The sequence below is a fragment of the Musa acuminata genome, chromosome BXJ3-2 (genome assembly GCF_036884655.1).
Source record: "Musa acuminata AAA Group cultivar baxijiao chromosome BXJ3-2, Cavendish_Baxijiao_AAA, whole genome shotgun sequence".
NCBI lineage: Eukaryota > Viridiplantae > Streptophyta > Magnoliopsida > Zingiberales > Musaceae > Musa > Musa acuminata.
In genome coordinates this window covers 5275828-5302160 of record NC_088350.1, presented here as the reverse complement: position 1 = coordinate 5302160, position 26333 = coordinate 5275828, and positions in this window count along the sequence as shown.

Genomic DNA, 26333 nt, shown 5'->3' with positions numbered 1-26333 from the left:
TTCATTAATTAAATCACATACCTCTCCTCCTAAAGCCATTAGCGTGAAGTTTGCCTCCTCTTTGTTGCTAGCTTCTTCATTCTCAGAATCACTTGAGTCATCTCAAGTCACTTTTAAAGCTTTCTTCTTCTTTGGTTGCTTCTTCTTGGCTTGGGGGCATTCATTTTTTAAGTGCCCCAGCTTCTTGCATTTGTAGCATATTACTTGGTCCTTTTTATGTTCAAGTTTATTTTTTATGTCATTTTTAAATTTGTTCTTTCTTATAATTTTTTTAAAATTTTAAGTTAAAAGTGCAATGTCATCGCCATTGTCCCCATCACTTGATGTTCCTTTCAAGTGGTCTTCTTGTATTCTAAGTGTCATATCCTTTTTATTCTTTGGAAGGGGGTTCTCGAGCTCTTCATGAGCATGACACATTATTTCATAGGTCATTAGAGACCCAATAAGTTCTTCGAGAGAATATTTTAAGGTCCTTAGCCTCTTGAATGGCCGTAACTTTTGGATCCCAACTCTTTGGAAGGGATCGTAAAATTTTAGTTACTAGTTCAAAGTTAGAAAAACCTTTACCAAGAGCTTTGAGTCCATTGATGACATCCGTGAAACGGGTGTACATGTCTCTGATGGACTCACTTGGTTTCATCCAGAAAATTTCATAAGAATGTACAAGAATGTTGATTTTGGACTCTTTCACTCGGCTAGTGTCTTCATGAGTGACCTCAAGAGTTCTCTAAATATCAAAAGCCAAATCACAAATTGAAACGTGATTAAATTCATTTTTGTCAAGTGCACAAAAACATTCATAGCCTTTACATTTAAAGCAAAAGCCTTCTTCTCTGATTCATCCCATTCGCTCATCGAAAGAGAAGATTTTTTAAATCTATTTTCAATAATATTCCAAAGCTCAAAATCCATGGAAATAAGAAAGATCTTCATATGAGTTTTCTAATATGTGTAATCCGAACCATTAAACATAGGCGGACGTGTAAAGGTAGTGAGATAAAAACCGAATGATTTGCAGCTAAGTAAAGAAATGGTTTAGAAAATTAAACACTCAACATTCAAGGAACACCATGATGTATAGTGGTTCAGTTAAATGACCTACATCCACTTTCGAAGCCTTCTTCGATGAGGCTCCCAACTTCCACTAGCAAATCACTTTGAAGGGGAAGGACCAAATACCCCTCTTACAACCTTCTTACAAGTGGTTCACACTCTTACTGATTTTTCCAAAGAGAAAGTGGGAGGTGAACACTTAAGCTATTGAAAACAAGACTTTGCTAAAGCTTTTACTCACTTTCTAATTTCTCAAAAAGGTGTGATCTCTATTGAGAATTGAGGGGTATTTATAGGCCCTAAGAGGATCAAATTTGGGCTCCAAATTTGAATTACTTTTAGGTTTCTCAGTGCTGGCGGTGCCACTACCTGTCAGTGTCTGACACTAATAGTGTACTAACGGTGCCATCGCCCAGTCCGATAGTGCCACTGCCTAGACTGTTCTAACTCATTGGTTGGGCTCCAAACTTGGCCCAAACCAGTCCAAACTCGAGCCCAATTAGCCCCTAACCTGGTTATAGGATTAACCTTTAATCCTAACCCAAATTATATGCAAATTATAAAATTAAGACATAGCCCTAAACAAATTTTTAACTAGCAACGTCGTGTTTCCTTCCGACGAGCTTTCCGACGAACTTTCGATGGACTTCCAATACACCCTCGGATTTCTTTTAGCGGACTCCCAACAGGCTCCTGGTCTTGTGGCGAGTTCAATGATTCTTTGGCAAGTATCCGAACCTTCTCGGTGATCTCTACAAACCTTCGATGATCTTTTCGGCGGACTTTCGAAAACTTCAGCAAGTCCCTGATTCTTTCTCGGTTGGTTCCGATAGCACTTCCGATGATTCTTCGGACTTTCGGTGGACTCTCGAACACCCATCGAACTTGACTCCGGTAAACTTGCTTTATGTCTTCAAGCTATTGTAGTTAATCCTGCATACTTAACTCAATAATATGGATTAGGTCAATTAACCCATCAATTGACTTCATCATCAAAATCCGAGATTCAATATTAACACCCAAATAGAAATGACTCTTTTCAACTTTCAAGAGAGTCACTCTCTCATTCGTCCCCCCATGTTTAACGGGACGAACTGCATGTATTGGAAAACTCGAATGAGAGTTTTCTTGCTTTCTTTGGATTTAAACTTATGAAATATTATTGAACGTGGTTTTCAAAGGTCTTCTCTTCCAATGAACCATTGGAATGATTTGGAGAAGAAGACTTTTTCCTTAAATGCTAGAGCTATAAACGCTCTATTTTGCGCTTTGGATAAAACTTAGTTTAATCGGGTTTCTACTTGCGAAACGGCTTTCGAAATATGGCACACTCTCAAAATCATACACGAAGGCACGAGTGAAGTAAAAGATTCTAAAGTTAATTTTTTAGTGCATGATTTTGAACTATTTCATATAAAATAAGCGAAACCATTGGAGACATGTATACCCATTTTACGGATGTCGTCAATGGTTTAAAAGCACTTGGTAGATGTTTTTCAGATTTTAAACTCATTAACAAGATTTTACGATCGCTTTCTAAAAATTGGGATTAAAAAATAACGACAATACAAGAATCAAAGAACTTGAAATATTTTCCAATTGAAGAACTTATAGGGTCTTTGATGACCTATGAAATGACGTGTAATACTGTCACGCCCCTCAAAATATCGACAATATTTAAAATTTTCATCATAACTAACCCAGGATCCAAACACACATTTGAGGTCACTAAGAAAACATTCAGATTAAAATTTCACCTCTATAGACTACAAATTCATAACCCTGTGTAATTCATAAACATACCACACATCACTCGATAATTCATACAATCTGAACTCAACTCGTCAAAATAATAACCACAACATAAATTCACAAGTGGGGAAGTCTATGCAGTCACCAAACCAACGATTACCATAAGATCATATCATTACATGAATTTAACTTAACATTCCAAAATCCTATACATGAGGGATCCTTTATCTTACACAAAATCCACAGGTTTAGATTCATCGTCACATTTCATAAGATGTAGAGTATCTTATACAACAAATACACATATGCTAACAAAGATCTGCCCAAAATCTTCTAAACTTTCCACCGCCTCAGCCCAATCTTAACATTTAAGCAAGCAATACGCTATCCTGAAAAATTTATCAACAAACGGGGTGAGCATAAAGAGCTCAGCAAGCGACTAAAATATCCATATCAAAATAGTACAATTTCCAAAGAGATACAGTTTCAAAATACAAGGCAGAATATACGATTTCGTAGACATAATATCATTAGGAGCAGAAACACAATTGTCCTTTCAATCTTACATATTTGGTTCCTGACAGATGGGGCATAGAGTAATTGGAGCATATCAGTAACAAAGGAAACATATCGGAGCTTATCAATGGCATATAAAATGTTCCGAAGCATATCAACGGCATATGGGACATTTCGAAGCAAAATCATCAGTGAATGAAGCATTTCAGAGCATATCAAAAACAAATATCGTACAGAAGCTCAAACGTCATCCTTGATGTCGCAATCATATCATTCTTATCCAGAGCATGAATAGAAACAACTCACCAAAACTCTGGATGTCATATCAAACATATAGAAGGTGTAGTGGGATCTCAATCAGAATGTGATTCATCCATTTCTGAATGACTACCTGACAAAAGTCTCCCATGTCTGGGAGCTCCATCCACCCACGTCTAGGTGAAGTCAGAGGGGGCCGGCAGAGCATCGCAGGCTCTAAGCACATACCCTTTACCATTTCTGGCAAAGGTCCAGAATATCCCATAGAGCGGGACCCCACAGAGCGGGCAATAAGCGTATACCCTTTACCATTTCTGGCAAAGGTCCAGACAATCCCACACACCAGAGTACAAGGGGGCAGTTTTAACAATAAGTAGCATATATCGAAAGCACACGCGGAACAACAAAACGTGCATGTGCCTTTTCGAGACAATATGAAACAAAGAACAAATCTCTCACAAATGTATTCAGATTTGGAATGAAATGAAAACAAGAGTGTACAGGGATTTCAAGCAATCTTATTTAGCTCAATTCCAATAAGAAGGTTAGATGAATTCAAATATCCAAAGGAACGGAACAGAATACGCGAAATCGGCCAAAGCTCGATTTCGGACAGAATTCCAGTGGCATATCAAACAAATACTTCAAAATATCAATTATGCTCCAATACCCATAAGAAAGCTATGGTCGAACCATATATCAATCTATATTCTGATGGAACAAATTTCATATGAAACAGGGTTCCCAACACGGAGTTACCTTTGATTTGGTAACACAAGGTCAAAAACACAATCACTGTTTTGCAGAATTTATAGGTTCGGATTCAACAGATAATAGGGTAGGCAATTGAATTCCAAAATTTTCAAAATATATTTCAAAAGAAATATTTTCAAGTCTAGTTTTAAATAAAATCAGTTTGGTACAAATCAGAATTTTCAACAGGGAGTTATAGGCATTTTAGTATCGACAGGTCAGAAATCTTGAACCCTGTTTTACAGCGTCTATAGTCTCATTTGAAACAGATGTTTGGATAATTATTCGGTGTCCAAAATCTACAAAATCAGTGTCAAAAGGAAGATATAAGAGTCTAATTTCAAACAAAATAGTTCCTGCCCAAATTCACATTTTGTACTAAAACTTATAGCTGAAACAGTGTATAGGGGTCAGTTTACCGAAAAAAACTTCAGAATCCATGGTTCTATGTCCAAAGAGAGACATATCAGTTTCTAAATAGAAATCCTTCAATTTATTTTGAATCAACATAAAAGCAGAGACTAAAAATTCTATAGGATGGGATTAGAACACTTGCCTTTGAGAATTTTGATCCGAAGTGAAAAGATTAAAGCAAGAACCCTAAAAACCCCAATTTTTTTTTTCTTCTTCTTCTTCTTCTTCTTCTTTCTTTCTTTCCCTGATCACCCACAAGCTGCCTTCTCTGCTTCCTTAAGAACGAAGGCAGAGAGGCTTAAACGGTGGAATTTGTCATTTTGTGCGTTTTGTAGTTTAGTCCTTGTTTTTATCATATTCACGATTAGGTCCTTAGGGTTTACATATAGGTCCTCAGATTCTTTCTTGTTTTTTTTTTTGAACAGATCTTCCAAATCTTACAAATAAGTTACCTCTGATTCATACTCTATTTCTTATGTCAATTTAAAATAAATGCTTACATTATCATCAGAAATTTATACGAAAATTCAGAAATGAGGGGTGTTACAAATACACATAAAAAACTTGAGAACCACCTTCCAAAGAACATGAAGGATTTTGGACTTAGAACAATTGAAGACCACTCGAGCATAAGCTCAAGTGATGATAAACTTGAACTCCTCATGAAATTTTTAAAATGAGAATGAAAATTAAAAATGAACTTAAAAAGAAGAAGAAGACGACTTTAGACAAATTGAGCTCATCCGAAGACAAGAAAAAAATCAATAAAGGTGAGATGACAAACTATACCTTAACAACATTCAATAATAAGGCAAACAACTCAAACGAAACTCCTTTAATTTATTTCGAAATTACATAATACTTTTTATGAGTTATTCTTACATTAGTTTAGAAAAATTATATATATATTTTTTGAACTGCATGTTTAATGAAAATGCAAAAATAAAATTGGATCATGCTTACCTTTCTAGTGATTTGAAAAATAATCATGAAAATTACATGTTTTATGATAAACAAACAAAATAATTTTTTATTAAAAATACCTTATGAAATCATGTTTGATTTGAAGTAATATCATGCTTAATGAGTTTATCTTTCAAAATTATGTATGATGATTCTTATGATTTATGGATTATCGATTTTTACCATAATGAAAGTGTCTTTTTCGGTTTTAAAAAGGATACATGCCTTGATTTGGCATAAATGATAAAGGAATGTTTATATGAAATAATGTAAGTATCATGCTTGACGATTTTATATTTAATTAAGTATGATGATTTGAAGAAATGATGATTTTATATTTCGAACTTATGCATGATAGTTTTTGTGATCTTTTAAAAGTTCTTTTTTGGTGTTAATGAATGATGCATGGATTTGGCATAAAAGAAAATAACATACATATATGAAATCAATCAATAAGTTGAAAGAAAAAGAGGGAAGTATTTTTCTTGAAAACTTATCAATCCCTACCTTATCGATTTTTCACTGAGAGATCAATAAAATTATTTATGACATTTTGAATCTCTTGAAAGAAATGTTGAGATTTTGATGATTTTGACGATTTGAATTTAAATGAGCTTTATCAAAATCATGATCTTGGTTTATTAGAATTACTTGAGATTTTCTATATGAATCATAAGATTTCTTATGCATGAATTGAAATCTTTTTCTCATATGTTTCCTTTTGCGATTTACTAAAGATAATATCTTTTTCAAAATTCATGACTTAAAATTTCATTTGAATATCTTTTATTATTTGATCTCCTAAGATTTCTCTTTGAATATTTAAGAGGAGATTTGTCAAAATGAATAATGTCTTTTGGTATTCACATGATCTCATCCTTCATGATATGATTTTTTGGCTTTGTATAATTCCTTGTATTCTTGAAGTATATCTCATCACCTAATTCTTTTTTATATTCTTTATGTGATGATATGAATGCATGATATACTCATGATATTGTTTTGATGCTCTAAAATAACATAAATTTGCTAGCATATGAGTATCATGTATGATATGATGATTGATTTATTTTAGTATCATGCATAGAGTAAGGATGATATGTAATGTTTTAAAATTGTGCATGTTGTAAATTGAAACTATAATGATGCACAAACATATTGAAATAATGATTGAAACATTGATGTAATTATGAATGATGATTTGATATTATGCATGCAGTACTTCAACTTATGAGAATGATGCATGTAATGATGAAATATTCATGATGAAAAATTGTTTTAACATTCATGACTTGATTTTTCATCTTTGTTATTTATCCTTTGTCATGATTTGAAAATTGTTGTAAAAAAAAAAAGAGATACAAAACTATATTCTTCCCTTCTTTTTGACAATGACAAAGGGGGAGATAGCTAGCTTGTACAAGTCAAGAAGATGCAAAAACTTGCTTGCTTGCTTGCACATCTAAAGAGAAGATGCAAACATAATTCATGTAGCTTGCTTCATCTGAAAAATTGTATCTTGCTAACTTGTTATCTTGCATTATTTTTCAAAAACTTGCTAGCCTTCATGCTTCAAAGAGAAGTAACACTTGCCAAATTGCTAGCTTGAATATTGTAAAATATTATTAAATTTTGCTAGCTTGCACTTTACAATGGAAGCAAAAAATGACACTTCTCAAAAGAGAAGAAAGAGCTTGCTATCTTGAACATCACTAACTTGTCTATCTTAAGAAGCAAAAATATAAACTTGCAAAATTTACAATCATGCACATCCTTAAAATTAATGATGATTTGGTGATTATGCATGTTGTAAAGTGATATAAAATTGCTAGCTTACACACTTCAACAAGAAAGCTATCTTGCATTTGCTTTCGAAATTTTTGCTAGCTTGTATGTTGTAAACTTGCTATCTTAATATCTTGCATATCTACAACTTGATAGCTTGTATGATGTAGCACTTGCTAAATTTTCTAGCTTACATATTGCATGATGATAAATACAATGTTTGAACTTATATTTTCAAACACTTGAAAGTTACACTTCTCCTTTTTGTTGATGACAAAGGGGGAGAAGTATAATTATGTTATACATGATGATGTGTTACAAATATTCATGATGAAAGTTGTAATGACTTGAATTCAAGGTTCTATCAATATGGCATATTGATAGGGGGAGTTAAGGTTAACTCTGTCATCAATTGGTTGTCATCATAAAAAGGGGTAGATTGTTGAATCTCATATTTTGATGATGAAACCAATCGATAAGTGTTTATGATTTGATATGCATTTTGAGTGATGTAGGAAGCTTCGATAAAGGAGAGAATTGAAGCAGGAAGAATTATGTTGGGTCGAAAAAACATATCAGAAGATTGGACATCGCACCGAAGGATCGGTCGATGTATCGACAGAAGGCTTCGGGCTAATAAGAGCAGATATTACGCCAAGGATATCGGAGTTGTGGAGGTCAACTAGCCGATTGGGTAATAGGCCGTAAGAGAGGATAATGCGTCGAAGAATCGAACGAAGCATCGATGGACCAATGACCTGTCGGACGACATGATTCATCCTTTGTAATAATTATCTAGATCGAAGTGTGTTTTTATGTGTGCAGAATTAACTACGATAGCAAGATATAAAGCAAAATGAAGTTCCGGAGTCAAGAACGTTATTTCATTGGGAGTTTGAGAGTTCGTCGGAAGTTCGGACGTTCATCGGAAGTTCTATCGAAATTGACCGAGAAGTCCTAGAGCTTGCCAAAGAAGCTCATTGGAACTCGCTAAGAAGATCGTCATGGAGTCTGCCGGAACATTGCCAAGAGATCGTCCAAAGTTCGCTGGAAGAAACCAGACTTATTTTGCTTATAATATATCTTAGGAATCATAGTTAGTACATAATTGGAGTTGGGATTAGGAGGTAATCCCATCAACTCTGTTAGGGGCCAATTGGGCCCTAAGTTAGGTTGGTTTAGGCGAGATTCAAGGCCCAACCAGGATGCTAAAACCCTGGCTGATAGTGGCACCGCCAGGGCCAGCGGTGGCACCACCTAGGCCAGCGGTGGCACTGCCTGGGAGACTCAGTCTCCCAAGTGGTCTGGGTGGTGGTACCTCCCAGACTGGGCGATGGTACGACCCAGACTGGGTAGTGGTACCGCCGGTAGTAAATGTTGCCAGCGGTGGTACCGCCCTTATCAAGCAGTTGTACTGCCAGAGTTCGGTCTCCGAGCACTATTAGGTGGCGGTATCGCCTAGTGGTAGGGTGCCAGGCAGTGGTACTGCCCAGTGCAGTGTCAAGGCCAGATTGACACTAGCGGTGGTACCACCCAACACAGGCGGTGGTATCGCTTGTACCTAAGAAACCTCAGATGAGATGTTTTTAGGCTCCAAGTTTGAATCATCTTAAAGCCTATAAATACCCCTCTCATCCATGGTTAAGACACACAAGCACATAGAGTTTAAAAGTGAGAAAACGCTATATAAATCTCTTGAGAAATCCCCTCCTTTAGCTTAAACTTAGAATTCTATTTAGAGAGGAGAGTGTGCTTGTAAAGGTTGTCTCCTAAACCTATGAAAAGGAGAAGAGGGGTGTCAAAGGTGGTTGGTCATTGACTATTAAAGGAAGATCGATAGTGGATGTCGGTGGCCTCGACGGAAGAGGAATCGATGTAGTGGATGTAGGTCACGACGACCGAATCACTATAACTCGGTTTACATTTACTTCTTACAATTTACATTTACTATAAACTGCCCTTCTTTACTTGCTTTACATCGCCTATACTCGCATATGCTTTCAAGTTTTCGAAATCGATTTTCAACGTATGAAATAATTTTTCAGAACCAATGTTTTTACCACCGTAATAATTCACCCCCCCCCCCCCCCGCTCTTAGTACTGACTCGTTCCTAACAGTATCCAGCTCATAGCATGGAGTACAACCCTCGATGAGACAAGCGAAGTCAAGTAACCTTTGCCTTCTCAACTCTTCAGAGAATGGGCTGCTAGTCATAGGTGCCCTATAAGCCAATCACATGAGTGATGGCATATGTGACATAATACACATTCTTTTTACTAATTATATTTTGATATTTTATCACTTTATATTATTTGTTGCATATATACATATAAATATTTTGATGTCCATGGATCTATGCAATGTGAATCAAATCGTGATGAAATCCTAGTCATAAGTTACTTGAGAGGGACATCGAGATAATCGGATAAACTGGTGTGCTATATACCCGTCCATATGATAGAAGCAACCGGTCTCATAGCTGTTTATATGGGGACACTAAGGATACAGTGCAGATGCTCATTGGAGAATAAGTTTATTGATTGATCCGCTCACATAATACTGGATGGTCAATGATGCCTTATTGTCAGACAACGATTTTGTAGTCTCAATAGTATATATGGTCCTTAGACTTAAGACACTAAGGATGTCTGTATGAGTACTCCACTCTTTGATAGCAGACTTATATGTTTGAAAGTTTCAAATCTAGTACAACTGGTTATTGGGAATGGCAACCAACCTTACGAGGGCTATTGAGTGTTAATAGAGGATCATCCTCTCTCGGTATCACAAGAGGAATATCTTGTGTGTTTTTACTCAAACAAATCCTTGGCTAAGGTCATTCAGATTGAGAGAGAAATAGTTCTCCGGGAGAATCCAATTAGAGCAAGACTCGAGGAGAAACCGTATGGGCCTTATAGTACCATGCTCGGTATATGGTCTCTAGGATATTAGATGGATAAGAGACTATATGTATACGGTAACTAATGATAGATAGGTCTAAAGGATTAGATTCTCCTGTATTGTCTAGGGACTACAACGTAGTAGCCTAGTGCGTTTGTAGTCGATGAGTCGAGTGAATTATTATGAAAATAATAATTCATTAAGTCAGAAGAAGTTCTGACAGGTATAACTCATGGCCAGCTCAATATTGGGCCTAAAGGGTCAAACACATATGGTAGGTGTTGTGACGAGTAGAGGTTCGGATATGAGATATCCGCTGGAGCCCCTATCTTATTGGATGGAGATCCAGTACCAATAGGGTAGGATTCATTAGGGATAACTCGGGGCCTTTATAAATATGAGAGAACTAAAGGCCTATAGGTTGGGGCTTCCTAGTTGCTACCTCCTATTCTCCTCTCCCCTCCTACTTCTCAGATAGCAGGCGCGGAGATTTAAGGAGTGTCATCATAGCTCTATTGTGTGGATCACCGCTAGAGAGGAGGACCCTTGATATCCTTTATCCTCTCTTATAGATCTATAGGGATTCAGGGATATACGATCTCCCTTGGTAACACAACTATCTTTCTAATATGCAATTTTTGATTTTGCAGATTTTGCGTACCAATCTTCGCACGATAACGAACACATATTGGGAAATTTGGGTTTTTTTTTGTTCTTCCACATATAAGCAAAATCGAGTACCTCAATTCTCTTATCTATCTAGTAGAGGAACTCTACACAAGTTTAAAGACCTTTCGAAGAAATCTAATGGAAGACAATAGTTGTCAAATCCTCACCAATAGTGATTGGTGCTACTAAGAATAGATTGCCCACTTTGTTTTCCAACAGAATACTAATCGAAAGTGAAAGTGATACGAACCTACTTGAAAGTGACAACTAAGGGAAAGAAGAGTTGATGGACAAATTTTGTGGAGGAAGGACCCAAAAACATCAATAGTTTGTGAGGTAATGCTCGTTAAAGCTCTAATAGACATCCACCCAGTTCAAGCGGTATGAAGCATTTGAGAGACTAGCATATACTAAAGATGATTTTTTCCTTCATTTAAAGGATATGTAGGAACCAACAGTATTCAATACAACTTAGCCAACCCCACACTAAAGTCAAAGTCATTAGCGAGTTAAAGTAGCATGTCATATTAAAAATTTGATTACTCAACAACAACAGCAAAGAGTAGTTGGGAGCCAAGAGGTATATTGTAGTTGGAGCAAAAGATTGAAGATTCAGTAAAGGCGAGGAGTTACAGCGTCGGTAAAGGCTTCGATGAGGATGTCGAAGGAATAAGTGGGAAAGAATGTTACAAACAAAATTGTAAACAGGGTGTTCGATTTAATACTTATGTATGTCTATGTCTTTTATTTTATTTATACTTTTCACAATATGTAGAGGGACGATCGAAGGCTCAATAGCCCATTTTAGTTGAATTTTATGGTCATTTTTAACTTGTAAATAAAGGTTGTGTCATGTGGACACTTGTGAAGATTTCGGTCTGTAGTGGACCATTTTAGATCTTTTATTATATGTTTACTAAAATAATTGCTTGTAGATCCCGGGTGAGACATTTTCTCTAACATACTTTCTCTTTTGTAGGTCCTAAGGGACCATAGGAGGTTTCTGGGAGGTTGATCTTTATGGACAGACATGTAAGGGCATCGTATAACTTAGGCAAAACCGACTAAGTACGTGATAGTATGGTGACTAATAGTTTATTCTATTTCATTATTTAGTGTCTCCTTCCAGAAAGGAGCATCTAGAATGCACATGACATCTTGGAATAATTTAAGTGTCATCAATCATATAGGTGACAAAATTATTACTAAGTTCATTCCAATTCTAGCTCTCTTGCTTCTTCTAATTCATGTGTAGGTTCTAAGGGAAATGAAATATAAGAAGAAGAATAACTTGGGATGTAGGTAGACCTTCTAGATTTGAAAGGAAAGATGTTTTCAAATAGTGATACATTTATAGATCTAATCAATGTGTCATTCAAGATTTTAAAATTTTTAAAGTTCACTATAAGCATTACTATCTAGTTCACTATAAGCATTACTATCAAGTTTTTGGGTATTCCTAAATTAAAAAGGTTTAAAAGGTTTCCAAAGTTGTCTAGATTAAGTATATATTTCATAGCTTATATTTTTTATTTAGAATATAATTTTTTGACTAAGTTAAGATTGAACATGTTAAATCTCAGATTTTGATGATGAAATCAATTGATGAATTAATAATCTAATCCATGTGTTGAGATAAGTGATGCAAGACTAAAAAGACAAAACAATTAAAGAAGAATTGAATGTTAGGTCGGAGTCAATGATTGGGCATCAGGCCGGATGAATCGGGGGATACACTGAAGGATCGAATGATGTAGCGAAAGCTCAACAGAAGTTTGTTGAATCTCGGATTTTGATGATGAAGTCAATTGTCATTTGTTGTCTAACCTATATGTTGAGATAAGTGTGCAGGATTAACTACGATGAAAGTAAGACATGCAGCAGGAGTTGCGCCGGAGTCATGACAATGATCACGTTGGGAGTTCGAGAGCTCGACGGAAGTTCGGACAGTCGTCGGAGGTTCAGTAGGAACAAATCCGAGAAGTCCATAAGCTTGCCAAAGAAGCTTGTCGGAACTCGCCAAGTGGATCATCGCAAGTCCAGGAGTTTGTCGGAAGTCCGTAGGAGAATCACCGAGGGTTCATCGGATGATCGACGGAAGTTCGTCGGAAACTCGCCGGAAGAAGCGATTGACGCACGAGAGCAAGCTGCAGAAATTATCTTAGGATTTATCGTAGTTAGCACAATGATTAAGTTGGTAATGGGAGGTGATCCCATTAGCTTAATCTTGGGGCAATTGGGCCCCTGAAAAACTCAAATAGGGCCGAATGGATCTACCTATTCGGACCCTGATTGTTGTGGGAGGTGCAACCGCCTAAGCCAGGAGGTAGCACCGCCTAGGCTAAGTCTCCTAGGGAGACTGGGCAGTGCAACCGCCCCAGCCAGGAGGTGCAACCGCCTAGGCTCAATCTCCAAGCGAGACTGGGTAGTGCAACCTCTCCTGACAGGAGGTAGCACCGCCTGAGCTCGGTCTTCGAGCACTGGCAGGCGGTGCAACCGCCCTAGTCAGGAGGTGCAACCGCTTGATCCCGGAATTCCAGGAATTGATAGTTTTGAGCTCCAAATTTGAACTGGATTGGGGCCTATAAATACCCCACCCATTCAGCACTGAAAGGTAGCAAAGTTACACTCGAAATCTTGATATCTTTCTGTGATTCTTAGAGCTCAAAATTGTTGTAAAGGCCAAAAGTTCTCCTCCCTCTGTTCTTCAAAGTTTTGAGTTGTAAAGAGAGGAGAGAAAATTTCTGTAAGGGTTGTCTCCTAAGCCCGTCAAAAGGAGTGAAACTGTAAAAGGGTGGTTGGCCTTCGCCTATTGAAGGAAGGCCTCTAGTTGACGTCGGTGACCTCGTCGGTGGAGGAAGCCAAAAGTGGAGTAGGTCTAGATTGACCGAACCACTCTAAATCTCGGTTTGCATTTACTTTGAGCATTTTAACTTTACTGCAAACCTCCTAAATAGCTACTGCCTTCTGCGCTTTTACGAATGAATTTCTAAGTTCAGAACTTCCCGAATCTACGTTTAGACGTAAATCGGCTTTTTCGTACGATCATTACATTTCAGTTTACGTTTACGTCTTGATTTCAATCATAACTGCAAACTGCCTTCTGCGCATGTATAAAACATATCTCAAAGTTCAGTATCTTCAAAATTGTCATTTAGACGTAAATTGGTTTTATCGTACGAACGTCGCATTTCAGTTTGCGCTTGTATTCTGATTTTCATCATAAATTACAAACTGCCTTTGTAGATTTATTTTAACGTCATCTCGCTTAATCTTAAGTAATCTTAGAATCGACTTTTACATTGAAATCATTTTTTGTCAAACGAACGCAGCTTTCAGTTTTAATCAGTGAAAAATTTCCGCTGCACTAATTCACCCCCCCCCCCCTCTTAGTGCTCTTGATCCTAACAAAGTTCACTGGGAGTTCGCCAAAAGCTCATTGGAAGTTCATCGGGAGCTTGTTGAAAGATCGCTAGAAGTTCATCGAGAGTACAATTGAAGTGCCGGACAACTTAGATTGCTTGTATCATAATTATATTAGCCTTAACTATCATAGTTAGGATTTTAATTTGAGTTAGTTTTGAGAAAAATCCGACGAACTCAATTAGGGGCCAATTAGGCCCAAAACAGGGTTGAATTGGGCCGGTTGTATGGCCTATTCAGCCACTTGGAGCCACATAAGGCGATGGCACCACCTAGACTAGCTGTTGGAACTGCTTGAGGCTTAGCTTCCCAAGTGGTCTGGGAGGTGGCACTATCGACAATTAATGCTGCATGGCGGTGGTACTACCTTGTTAGGTGGTGGTACTACTAGAGTCCAATCTTCGAGGCTCTATCAGGCGATGGTACCGCTAGTATCCTAAAAACTGAGGATGAAATATTTTTTGGCTCCATTTTTGAAGCCATTGGAGCCTATAAATACCCTACTATTTTCTGGATGAAAAAGCATGAAAGTGTGAACAAAAGTCTTGAGATTTTGGGTTATAAAAGTGTTGAAAAAGTGCTAAATGCCCTTCTCCTTCTTTAGCTTTGTGATTATTCTAAGAGAGGTGTGAGGCTTGTAAAGGTTGCTTCCTAAACCTGTGAAAAGAAGAAAGAGTTATAAGAGGATAGTTAGTCTTCGCCCATTGAAGAAAGACTATTAGTGTATGATGATGGCCTCGACGAAAGAGGAATCGGGAGTGGACGTAGGTCATGATGACTGAACCACTATAAATTTGGTGTAAACTCTCTTTCTGCTCTTTATTACTATTGTTCTCTACTTTAATTGCTTATTACATTTACTTTAAATGAAGCATACTTTTGATATTATTTCCAAAATAGGTTTCATCGAATCAAGCTTTTCCAAATCATTGAAGTTTTTCGAATTGACGTAATTTTTATCATAAGCACTAATTCACCCCCTCTCTTAGTACCGATTTTGGTCCTAACAGTTAGTATTAGAGCTAAGGTTTTTCTCATTTAGTTTAACACCCAAGAGAAATGACTTTTACTAGCAATCAAGAGGGTCTTTCTATCACTCATCCTCCTATGTTCAATGGGACGGGCGACACATATTGGAAAACTAGAATGAGAATTTTCTTGCTTTCTATGGATTTCTGTTGAATCTCGGATTTTGATGATGAAGTCAATTGTAATTTGTTTGATCTAAACTATATGTTGAGAAAAGTGTGCAGGATCAACTATGATGGCAGTAAGACATAAATCAAGTGTTGTGTCGGAGTCAAGATCGAGATCTCATTAGGAGTTCGAGAGTTCGATGGAAGTCCGGACGTTCATCGGAAGTTCTGCGGGAACTAACCGAGAAGTCCAAGAGCTTGCCATAGAAGCTCGTCGGAACTCAGCTAGAAGATACTCGTAAAGATTAGGAGCTTGCTGGGAATCCACTAGAGCATGTTAGAACCCTTACAGATTCTAAACTTGGGGTTGATCTCTTTAGGGGATCGGCCTCCTTGGAACTCTATAGGGGTTCCTCCCTCTAAGTTGCTGCTTAAAGGCTACAGAAAAGATTTATCTATTGCATATGAAAAGAGGAGGAATATATGGCTATTTATAGGGCTTCTAAACCCTAACTCCTAATAGGACTCCTACTCAAGACTCCTATTCCTTTACAAGTCCTAATTCTTCTCTAAGAAACAACCTCCTAATCCTAGTTGGCCTCTTCACCTCTTTAATAGGGGTTAGCTTAGGTAGGTTTTACATGAATGTCCCTCTCAATTAGGACTCTCCTAGCTAGAGTCCTAATAGACTCGCCCTCTTCAAATCAGCCTTGTCCTCGAGGTTGACAATTCATGAATTTTAGGAATTTGATCTTCAAGTCGTCATAGTTCTCCCAAGTGACATCTTCTGTTAGTAGGTTCATCCACTATATTAGCACTTCAATAGTGGGTCATCGTCATCGAGTCACGATCCATCGATCAATAATGGCACTTAGCTATGTTTGAAGTTCTCTTTGGGTAGTCATATTTGGTGGATGACTTTGGGCTATCTCCAAGCACCTATTTATAACTTCCGTTTGGCCATCGGTTTGTAGGTGATATGCCATACTCCTTTTCAATTTAGTACCCTGCATATGAAATAACTTTATTCAAAATCTGCTCGTGAAGATACAAGTAGAATTTATCATAAATATAATGCGTCCCTTATAGCACAATTCTTTTGAGTCCCAATTGTAATGAGCCACGAGGCTTGGTGCTTCCACCAATTTTTTTATGATCTTATTGGTCTCCAAATCTTCCTGCCATTCTATCTTAATATCCTGAAGGAAGTCGCTGGTTGAAAGTGAAATGGCCGAAAATTCAACTTGCTCGGGTAGTAGCAAAAGCACATTTGCAACTACATTCTCTTTCTCCTTTTTGTAAGTTATTTCGTAATCAAATCCAAGAAGTTTTGTTACCCATTGTTGCTGCTCAGGGGATGCTATCTTTTGCTCCAAAAAGTACTTATGGCATTTATTGTCGATTTTAATTTGAAATCATCGACCGATCAAGTAAGGTCTCCACCTCATTGTTGCGTGCACAATAGCGAGCATCTCCTTATCATATGTTGACATATTTTTATGGGAGGGAGACAATACCTTGCTAGTGTATGCGAGTGGTCGACCATCTTGCATGAGAATGGCTCCAATTCCGACTCCAGATGTGTTGGCCTCAATAATGAAAGGTCGGCTGAATTCTGGTAGTGCTAGCACTAGCGTTGTCGTCATGGCTACCTTAAGTTTGTCGAAGGCAATGAAGGCTTCGTCCAACCATTGGAAGACATCTTTTTTCAGTAAGAAAGTAAGTGGTGCATTGATCTTTCCATAGTTTTTCACGAACTTGCGGTAGTAACCTATTAAGCCCAAAGAGCCATGTAGCAATTTTATGTTCCTCGGAGTCGGCCAGTTCTGCATTGCTTCTATTTTGGAGGGGTCCACTATCAAACTCTCCTCCGATATGATATGCCTAAGATATTCCACCTTTTATTGAAGAAAGCAAAAATTCGTAGTGGTCGTCGTGTGTTCGAAAGGCGGTTTTCGGTAGTCTTTTTCGCACACTCATATTTGATAATACTTGGATCGAAGGTCCAGCTTTCTGAAGATTTATGCTCCCTTTCATCTAGCAATTCATCTACTACTGGAATAGGGTATTTATCCTTGATGGTTATGCTATTGAGAACTCGGAAATCAATGCATATTCACCATGTTCCGTCCTTCTTGCGTACAAGTAGCACAGGTGAAGAGTAGAGGTTGTAACATGGCCGAATAACTCTTGTTTCGAGCATCTCTTTTACAATCCTTTCTATTTCATCCTTCTGGAGATGCAGATACTGATATGGCCAAGTATTTGCTAGAGGTTTGCTTGGAAGAATCGTTATATAATGATCATACCGACGGGTAAGAGGTAGGTTGTGTGGTTCGTCAAATATATCTAAAAATTCAGAAAGCAAAGGAAGTAGATTTGGATCTTCAAATTCTATTGGCTCTCCCTTAATTTGCTTCTCAAGTTGTACAAAAAGCCACTGCATGCTTTATGCAAAACCTTCTCCATTTGTTTTGTGCAAATCATCGTTACGTCACCCCCACGTTTCCCATGCAGTATCACTTGTTTCTCCTTACTATAAAATTTCATAATTAGTTGCATAAAATTTCAAGAAACATCACCTAATGTCATCAACCATTTAATTCTGAGCATGGCCTCATGATCATCAAGAGGGAGGAGGAAGAAATATACAATTATCTCTTGGTCCTATAGTAATAGTTTCACTCGCGGGCGCCTATGATCATACTTTAAAATCCATCCGTCGGCGACCTTAACGTCAAACTTGCTGCAATTCTCGATAGGTAAGGCCATCCGGACAGCAACCTTACTATTTAGGAAGTTATTAGTACTGCTCGTGTCGATGAGAACAGTGATCGGTTGTTGTTTGAGAAGGCCTTCAACTTTCATCGTTTGCGGGTTTGAGTAGTTGGCTAGTGCATGTACTATAACTTCGATCGGTTGTAGCTCTTCTTATGCATCTTCTTCATGTTCAAGGCTCTCTTCTGGATGTTCAATGACCTATCCCTTTACTATAGTGATGCTCACGGCTCCACGGCTCGTCGCAATGCCAACATAACCCCTTCGCATATCGCTCCCGAAGCTCTTCTCTTATCAACCTCTTTAGTGCAAGGACTCGGTCAACAGTAGGGGGGGGCTAAGAGCTTCAGTATTGCTGGTCGAGGAGCGACCCTAGTCCTCCCAGCTTCACGGTTCAATCACTCCTCTTGATGTCATGCGAAAGAGATGGCTGCCATAAGTGTGTATGGTTGTCACGCTTTAACTTCTCCCCAGATCTCTGGCTTTAAGCCCTTAATGAAGGTCCCCAATAGCTATTTTTGAGACTAATCATGAGTTTGATTAGATAACCTTTCAAACCTGACTTGGTACTCATGAATGGTGGAGGTTTGTCGGATCTTTGCTAGTTGTCCATCAATGTTCTCGTAATCAGTTGGTCCGAAGCGGATCAGTAGTCCTTCTTTGAATTGTCACCATGAGAGGATTCTATGAGTGTATTCAAACTAGTCAAACCATTGTATGGCATTCTCTCCAAGATATATAGCCGCAATTTTCACCATAGATGCATCCGCGGTTTTGTAGTACCGAAAATATCGCTCCACGAGCGAGATCCAACCAATTGGGTCTCCTTCTTCCCATCTAGGAAAGTGCACCCTCATGTGTAGATAGTTGAGGTTGGTCATTGAGCCTCCCCTCCCTTGGAAGTCATCTTTTCGGGCTTGGTGCGATTGGGCAAAGCTCTCTCTTTGATGTGATTTCTTCGGGCTTAGTGGTCGGCCAAATCTGAGTTCGATAAAGAGCGCCTGAATCTTATCCTCCATTCACACCTCGAAGGCTTCGAATTTAGCATTGAATACCTCCTTAGATGCCATAGTATATGCCTCCAAATATGTGATGTTAAGATCTCTCTTTTGTTGTCGGGTTAAAGGCATGTATAGGTTGAGAGAAGTGATGGTCGAAAGGGTTGGTGGATCGGTGGATGTAGGCTACGGTTTAGGCTTGTTTTGTGGCTGTTTTGGGTGCAGTTTGAGGGTGTGGTTTGGTGGAGTTTTTAGGGCTATGGATGAAAGGTTTAGATCTATGGTAGATGGTAGCAAAGGTTTGATAGAAATCAGTGGAAGTTTGCTGCAGAATTATCATCAAAGAAATAATGGTTTCTCTATGAAATTTCTACCAAAAACTTGAGAGATTTGAGGAGAGAATTGATAGCAATATCTCAGTTTATATGACAGTAAGATGTCTAATTTAATCAAGAAAATTTTGGCAGTAACAGCAAGAAAATTGGTGCAAGTTGCGATAGCAAAATTCTCGTTGAAAAATTTCAACAATTTACGATTAAAATTTACAACAACACAAAATCATTTTTAGAGATGAATTTCTCAATAAATCAACCTTAGATGGAAGCCAAGATGATCTATGAAGTGTATAAGATATTTCATTAAAAAAAGATTGCAAATAGATGGGTTAAGACAATAATATGCGGCTGAAATTTTCTACAGCATAGATTTTCAAATGTAGCAGATTGGATGTAAAAGATCAATAGTTTATATTGAGAATTTTTCAATGAAACTAAAGGAAAATCCACTGTTAGAAGTTTCAAAGCTATCATAAAAATTTTGTAGAGATTTGGATAGAAAAAATATAGTATCAAGATCAAATAATCAGTGCTATGCGGTTGAAATTTTACAATGTAGATTTTCAAGTATAGCAGATTAGACATAAAGGATCAATAGTTTATATTAAGATTTTCTTGACAAAACTAAAGGAAAATCTGCTGTTAAGAAGTGTCAAAGCTATCATAAAAATTTTGTAGAAATTTGGATAGAAAAAACACAGTAACAAGATCAATCAGACCGTGCTATGCGGTTGGAATTCTATAATGTATCTTTCGTCGTAGAGATGAAAACTTTGTGATGAAAAGTATATGCAGCAATATAGGAATATTTTTTTTTTAGATTTTTGAATAAGGATAACTAAATTGCAATAGCAGTAAGGTAGAAAACCAGAACCTGTTGCAATTCATAGGGAGATCAAAGGATAATTTACGGTGGTGGAGATGATGGCAGAATTTGGCGACGATCTTTTAAGCAATTGTGGGAATTGCATTGGGCGGTTGTGGAGGGCTGATGGATGGCTGTGGAAGGGTAGCGAGACATCAAGAATGCTGCTCTGGTACCAGGTGTTAGAACCCTTGCAGATTCTAAATTTGGGATTGATCTCTTTAGGGGATCGGCCTCCTTGGAACTCTATAGGGGTTCCTCCCTCCAAGTTGCTGCTCAAAAGCTGTAGAAAAGATTTATCTATTGCTGATGAAAAGAGGAGGAATACATAACTATTTATAGGGCTTCTAAACCCTAACTTCTAATTAGGACTCCTACTCAAGACTCCTACTTCTAACCAACTCCTAATAGGACTCCTATTCCTTTACAACTCCTAATTCTTCTCTAAGAAATAACCTCCTAACCATAGCCGGTCTCTTCACCTCTTTAATAGGGGTCGGCTTAGGTAGGTTTTACATGAATGTCCCTCTTAATTAGGACTCTCCAAGCTAGAGTCCTAACAATTATCATTTTCAAATCCGGGAGGATTTTCAACATAAACTTCTTTGGAAATAAAGCCATTAAGAAATACACTTTTAACATCCATTTGAAATAACTTAAAATTGGGCCCTAAGTTGGGATGGGATGAGTCGGATTCAAGGCCCAACCAGGACCCTGAATTCCTGACCGACGATGGCATCACCAGCATCGGCAGTGGCACCGCCTAGGAGACTCGGTCTCCTAGGAATTCTAGGTGGTGGTACCAACCCTGGCAGGCGGTGGCACCACCGGCAGTTATTGCTGCCAGCGATGGTACCGCCCCTGTCAAGCGGTGGAATCGTCAGAGCTTGGTCTCCGAGCTTTGTCAGGCGGTGGTACCACCCAAACTGAGCGGTAGTACTACCCAGTGTCAGGTGTTAGATAGTAGTACAACCCAGTAATGGAAGTGGTACTGCCCGGACCCCAGAAATTTGGGATTAGATATTTTTTGGCTCCATTTTTAAAGCCATTGGGGCTGATAGAACCCTACCCTTTTCTACATGAAAGGGCACAAAACCTATTGGCATAATTTTGAGTTCTTGAGCTTTAAAGTATTGTAAAAGTTAGAGTTCTCCTCCTTCATCTCTTGGCCTTGTAACTATCTAAGAAAGAGGAGTGAGACTTGTAAGGATTCATCTCCTAAACCCGGGAAAAGATAAAAGTATTGTAAAGAGGTGTTCGGTCTTCATATATTGAAGGAATGCCTTTAATGGATGCCGGAGACCTCGTCGGAGGAGGAATCTGAAAGTGGATGTAGGTCACGTTGACCGAACCACTCTAAAACTCGGTTTGAATTTACTTTGAGCAACTTTATTTTGTAGCAAACTGCCACTCCTCCTTATTGTGCTCTAACTATGTTTACATACTATTAGGACCATTTTTCTGAGCTTTTAAATAATGTTTATTGAGTCTGTTTAGTCTAGTTGTTTATTGAGTTGATTTAGTTCAGTTAGAGTTAAGTAGAGGTTTATTTAATAATTATTTATTATTAGAGTTCAAGTCCTGATGGACCCTGGATTGAACTCTATAAATAGGGATGTAACTACTTCTTTTCAGTTATCTATGAAAAATACTATTCTGTCTTTTGACAAACCCTAGGAAATCGATCCCCTCGAAGCGATCAAGGAGGGCCGATCCCCTCGAAGGGATCAAGGAGGTCGATCCCCTCGAAGTGATCATCCCCTTGCTCCTCTTCTTTTTTTACGATAAGACTCTAGGGTCTTATCATTTGGTATAAGAGCAGCGATCCTTGGTGTTCTCGCTGTAGTTCGTCATCTAAAAAACAAAAGAAAAGAGAAAGAAGAGGTCGGCAACCGTCCGTCACACCCCTGCTGCTTCTCTTCTCCACCACTGCCATCGCTGCAGGGCAACCCGTTCTCCACCATTGCCACTGCTCCCTAGCCAGCGATCCTTGGCATTCTTGCTGCAAACGTAGCTATCATAAAAAAAAAAAAAATTGTGAGAGTTTGAAGCTTCCTTCTCAACCAAGAAGGAACATTTGCTTCTCGGCGCCGACCACCCCTGCTTTCCTTCTCCCCCACTGCTGGCGATGATACCTGGCCAGCAACCACCGCCGCCGCTGCTCTCCAACTAGCGCCCGCCGTTGCCGCTATGCCCTGGCCAGCAACCTTCTCTCCTCGCTTCCCTATCTCACTTGAGCAAGAAGGCCGCGGTCGCTGTTTCGCAGCCAGCAGATCACCCCATCGCCACTTCTATCGTCGACGACGCTACCCTAATCCGCCATCGTCCTGCCCCCCCTTGGGTCGCAGCCGCAGCCACCGGTTGCCACAACCCCTCCTTGTAGTAGTTGCAGAAACAGAGCTTCCTCTATTGCTGTGGCCCCTCGTCGATCCTAGCCAGTGGACCGCCCCATCGCCGCTTCTACCGTCGGTGACGCTGCCTAGTCTGCCATCGTGCTGCCCCCTCTTGGGTTGCAGCCGTAGCCGTCGGGTGTCACAGCCCGTCGCAGCCCCTCCTTGCAGTGGTTGCAGAAACAGAGTTCCTCTGTTGTCGCAGCCCCTCGTCGATCGTAGCCATGCCTCCACCAGCCGCGCCACCTCCAGCACTCCTCTTCCCCTCCAGTGCCGTCGTCGCCCAACCGACCCATCACCGCTGTGGGCCACCATGCGACGATCATCGCTCACCTCCCAACTACCGCTCCACCTTGCTCTACATCCTTTGTAACTGAAACAGAGGACAGGCAGCTCACCTTGCAGCCCTTGTTTCCAACCGCACCATAGTCGCGTGTCCCCTTGTTGCTACGAATGCCGGCTGCCGTCACCGTCGGTACTACTGCCCAGCCAGTGACAACGCTGCTTGCTACCCAGCTGTGATCCTCGCAGCTTCTCCCTTGCTCTGGTAACAGAAACAGGGTAAATCACCGATTGCCTTTGTTCTCATAGAGCCATCGTCGATTCCTATTCCCCACTGCAACCTCAACCCTGGCCACTTTAATGCTGCCTTTCCCTTGCTCTGCCTCCACTACTGCAGCCGCCGGATGCCATCATCGTAGTCTCAACCTGACTATTTAGCGATCACTTCCGTGAGTCACAATAGTTGTAGTCGTCGCCTTCTAGCCCTCGACGCTCTCATCTCATGCAGCGACTGAAGCATAGGGCAGCGACTGAAGCATAGGGCAGCAACTCTCATCGCAGCCACCGCATCGGCGAGCCTTTGCTAACGCTGCCCCCAACCGCACCACCATCGCTACCTCTCAACCCTCAGCAATAGTGATCCCTCCACGCTGCGACTGCAACAAGCATCGTTGCCTCTCACTAGTGCCTCCTTCCGCAGTGTGACAGAGACAGAGCAACGCTGCCTTCCATCCGCGCTGTTGCAGCCATCGCAGCGGCGAGCCCTTGGCGATGCTGCCCCAACCGTGCCACTATTGCTGCCTCCCAGCCCTTAGTGGTAGTGATCCCTCCACGCAGCGACCACAGCAAGCATCGTTGCCTCCCATGCAGCGAACGCAGCTACATCCCCACATCCTCGCAGCAACCCTTCATTCCAATAGTGCTACCACCGATTGCATCACAACAATAGCACCGAGTAGGGCAGTGATTTATGCCCTAGTCTTGACACCAGAAACAGGAGTTGAGATTACAGATTTGTAGTCTTACAAAATGGCCATCGATAACTCAATGAAAGCACAAATGGAAGCATTGAAAATCAGAATTGAGAACCGGCTACAAGAGACACTTAATGATATCAAAAAAAGCCTACTAGAGAGCCTCAGCAAATTTCAACAAGATGGGAGCTCAAGTTCTACATTGCATAGATATGGAAATACTGGAAAAGGGTCCCAAGATTGTGACACAATCTGCTCATACATGAAGGTGGATGGATAGCTCGCCAAAATTTGTCAGACTTCTACAGTATTGGAATATCAGAGTAGGTTTGAAAGATTGTCAAATCAAGCTAGAGATTAGTCGGAACGACAACTTCTGGATACATTTATTGAAGGGCTTATTCCAGAGATTCGATGTAAAGTTAAGGCTCGTCAACCCCGCACTATGATAGTTGCGATCTCATTAGCACATCTACATGAGAAAAAAATCAATAGGAAAAATCATGGAAACAGAAGTGACAACCATCAGATGATTAGTAAGCCACCCACCATATCTATTCCCAACCAAAGCCTTGACACTCGAGGACTAACCCAAGAAGAACTCAAGAAAAATTCAGCAAAGGGATTGTACTATAATGGAAAGTGGAGTATAGAGTACCAATGTAAACAAGGGCAACATATGATGATTGAGCCAATGGGAGAGGAACCAAAAGTAGAAGAGTTGGACTCCGATCATGAAGGTATAAATTTTAATGAAAACGTTGAACCTACCGTATATATAATGTATACATTAGCCGACTACTCTAACCCGCAAACTATGGAAGTTGTCGGAACTCTAAAGCATAAGCCTATTATAGTTTTGATTAATACTGGTAGCACTAACAATTTTATGGATAGTGAGACTATTGACCAATTGGCCCACCACATTGAAGACTATGACATATTCGAAGTAAAGATCGTTGATGGATAGATTTTCACTTGTGATAGCAAAGGTTCAAAAATAAAATTGATTATACAGGGCCAGAAATTTCATGCAATGATTACTACACTGAAAAACCGACCTGTTGCTTATACTATCAAAACGTGGAGACCATACATACTTGATCAATGGGTTGTGATGCGTTGCAGATAGTCTATGGCTAAAGTGCTGAAAGAGAAGCTCCCCGAGATTGATGCTGCTCAGCCTTGAGGACAAGGCTGATTTGAAGAGGGAGGAACTATTAGGACCCTTTTCCTAAGCTTTTGAATAATGTTTATTGAGTCTGTTTAGTCCAGTTGTTTATTGAGTTTGTTTGGTTCAGTTAGAGTCAAGTAGAGGTTTATTTAATATTTATTTATTATTAGAGTTCAAGTCCTGATGGACCTTGGGTGGAACTCTATAAATAAGGATGTAACTGCTTCTTTTCAATTATCTATAAAAAATACTATTATGTCTTTTGACAAACCCTAGGAGACCGATCCCCTCGAAGCGATCAAGGAGGGCCAATCCCCTCGAAGCGATCAAGGAGGCCGATCCCCTCAAAGTGATCATCCCCTTTCTCTTCTTCTTTTTTTACGATAAGACTTTAGGGTCTTATCACATACACTTTCAAACACCTTCCGAGATCGGCTTTAATCGTACGAAGACTTTATGAAATCGATGTTTTTCATTTGTGCAATTTACATTACTGCAAATCAACCTTAGTCTTCTCTTGCACATTCACGAAAGCTTTTAAGTTCAAATTATTTCCGCAATAGATTGAATCAAAACCATTCTTGTTGGAATCGATTTTAATTGAAACAAGTTTTTTGAAATAATAAAAGTTTTCCGCTGCACTAATTCACCCCCCCTCTTAGTGCCGCTCTTGATCTTAACAATTGGTAGCAAAACAAGGTTCACTCTCATTTGGTTTTAAACCCAAGAGAGATGACATTTGCCGGCAACCCAGGGGGCCATTCTATTACACATTCGCCCATGTTCAATGGGACCGATTACACATATTGGAAAATTAAAATGAGGATCTTCCAAATTTTAATGGATTTTGAATTATGGAATATTGCATAAAATGACTTTCAAAAGTCTTCTCTTCCAATGAACGATTGGAATG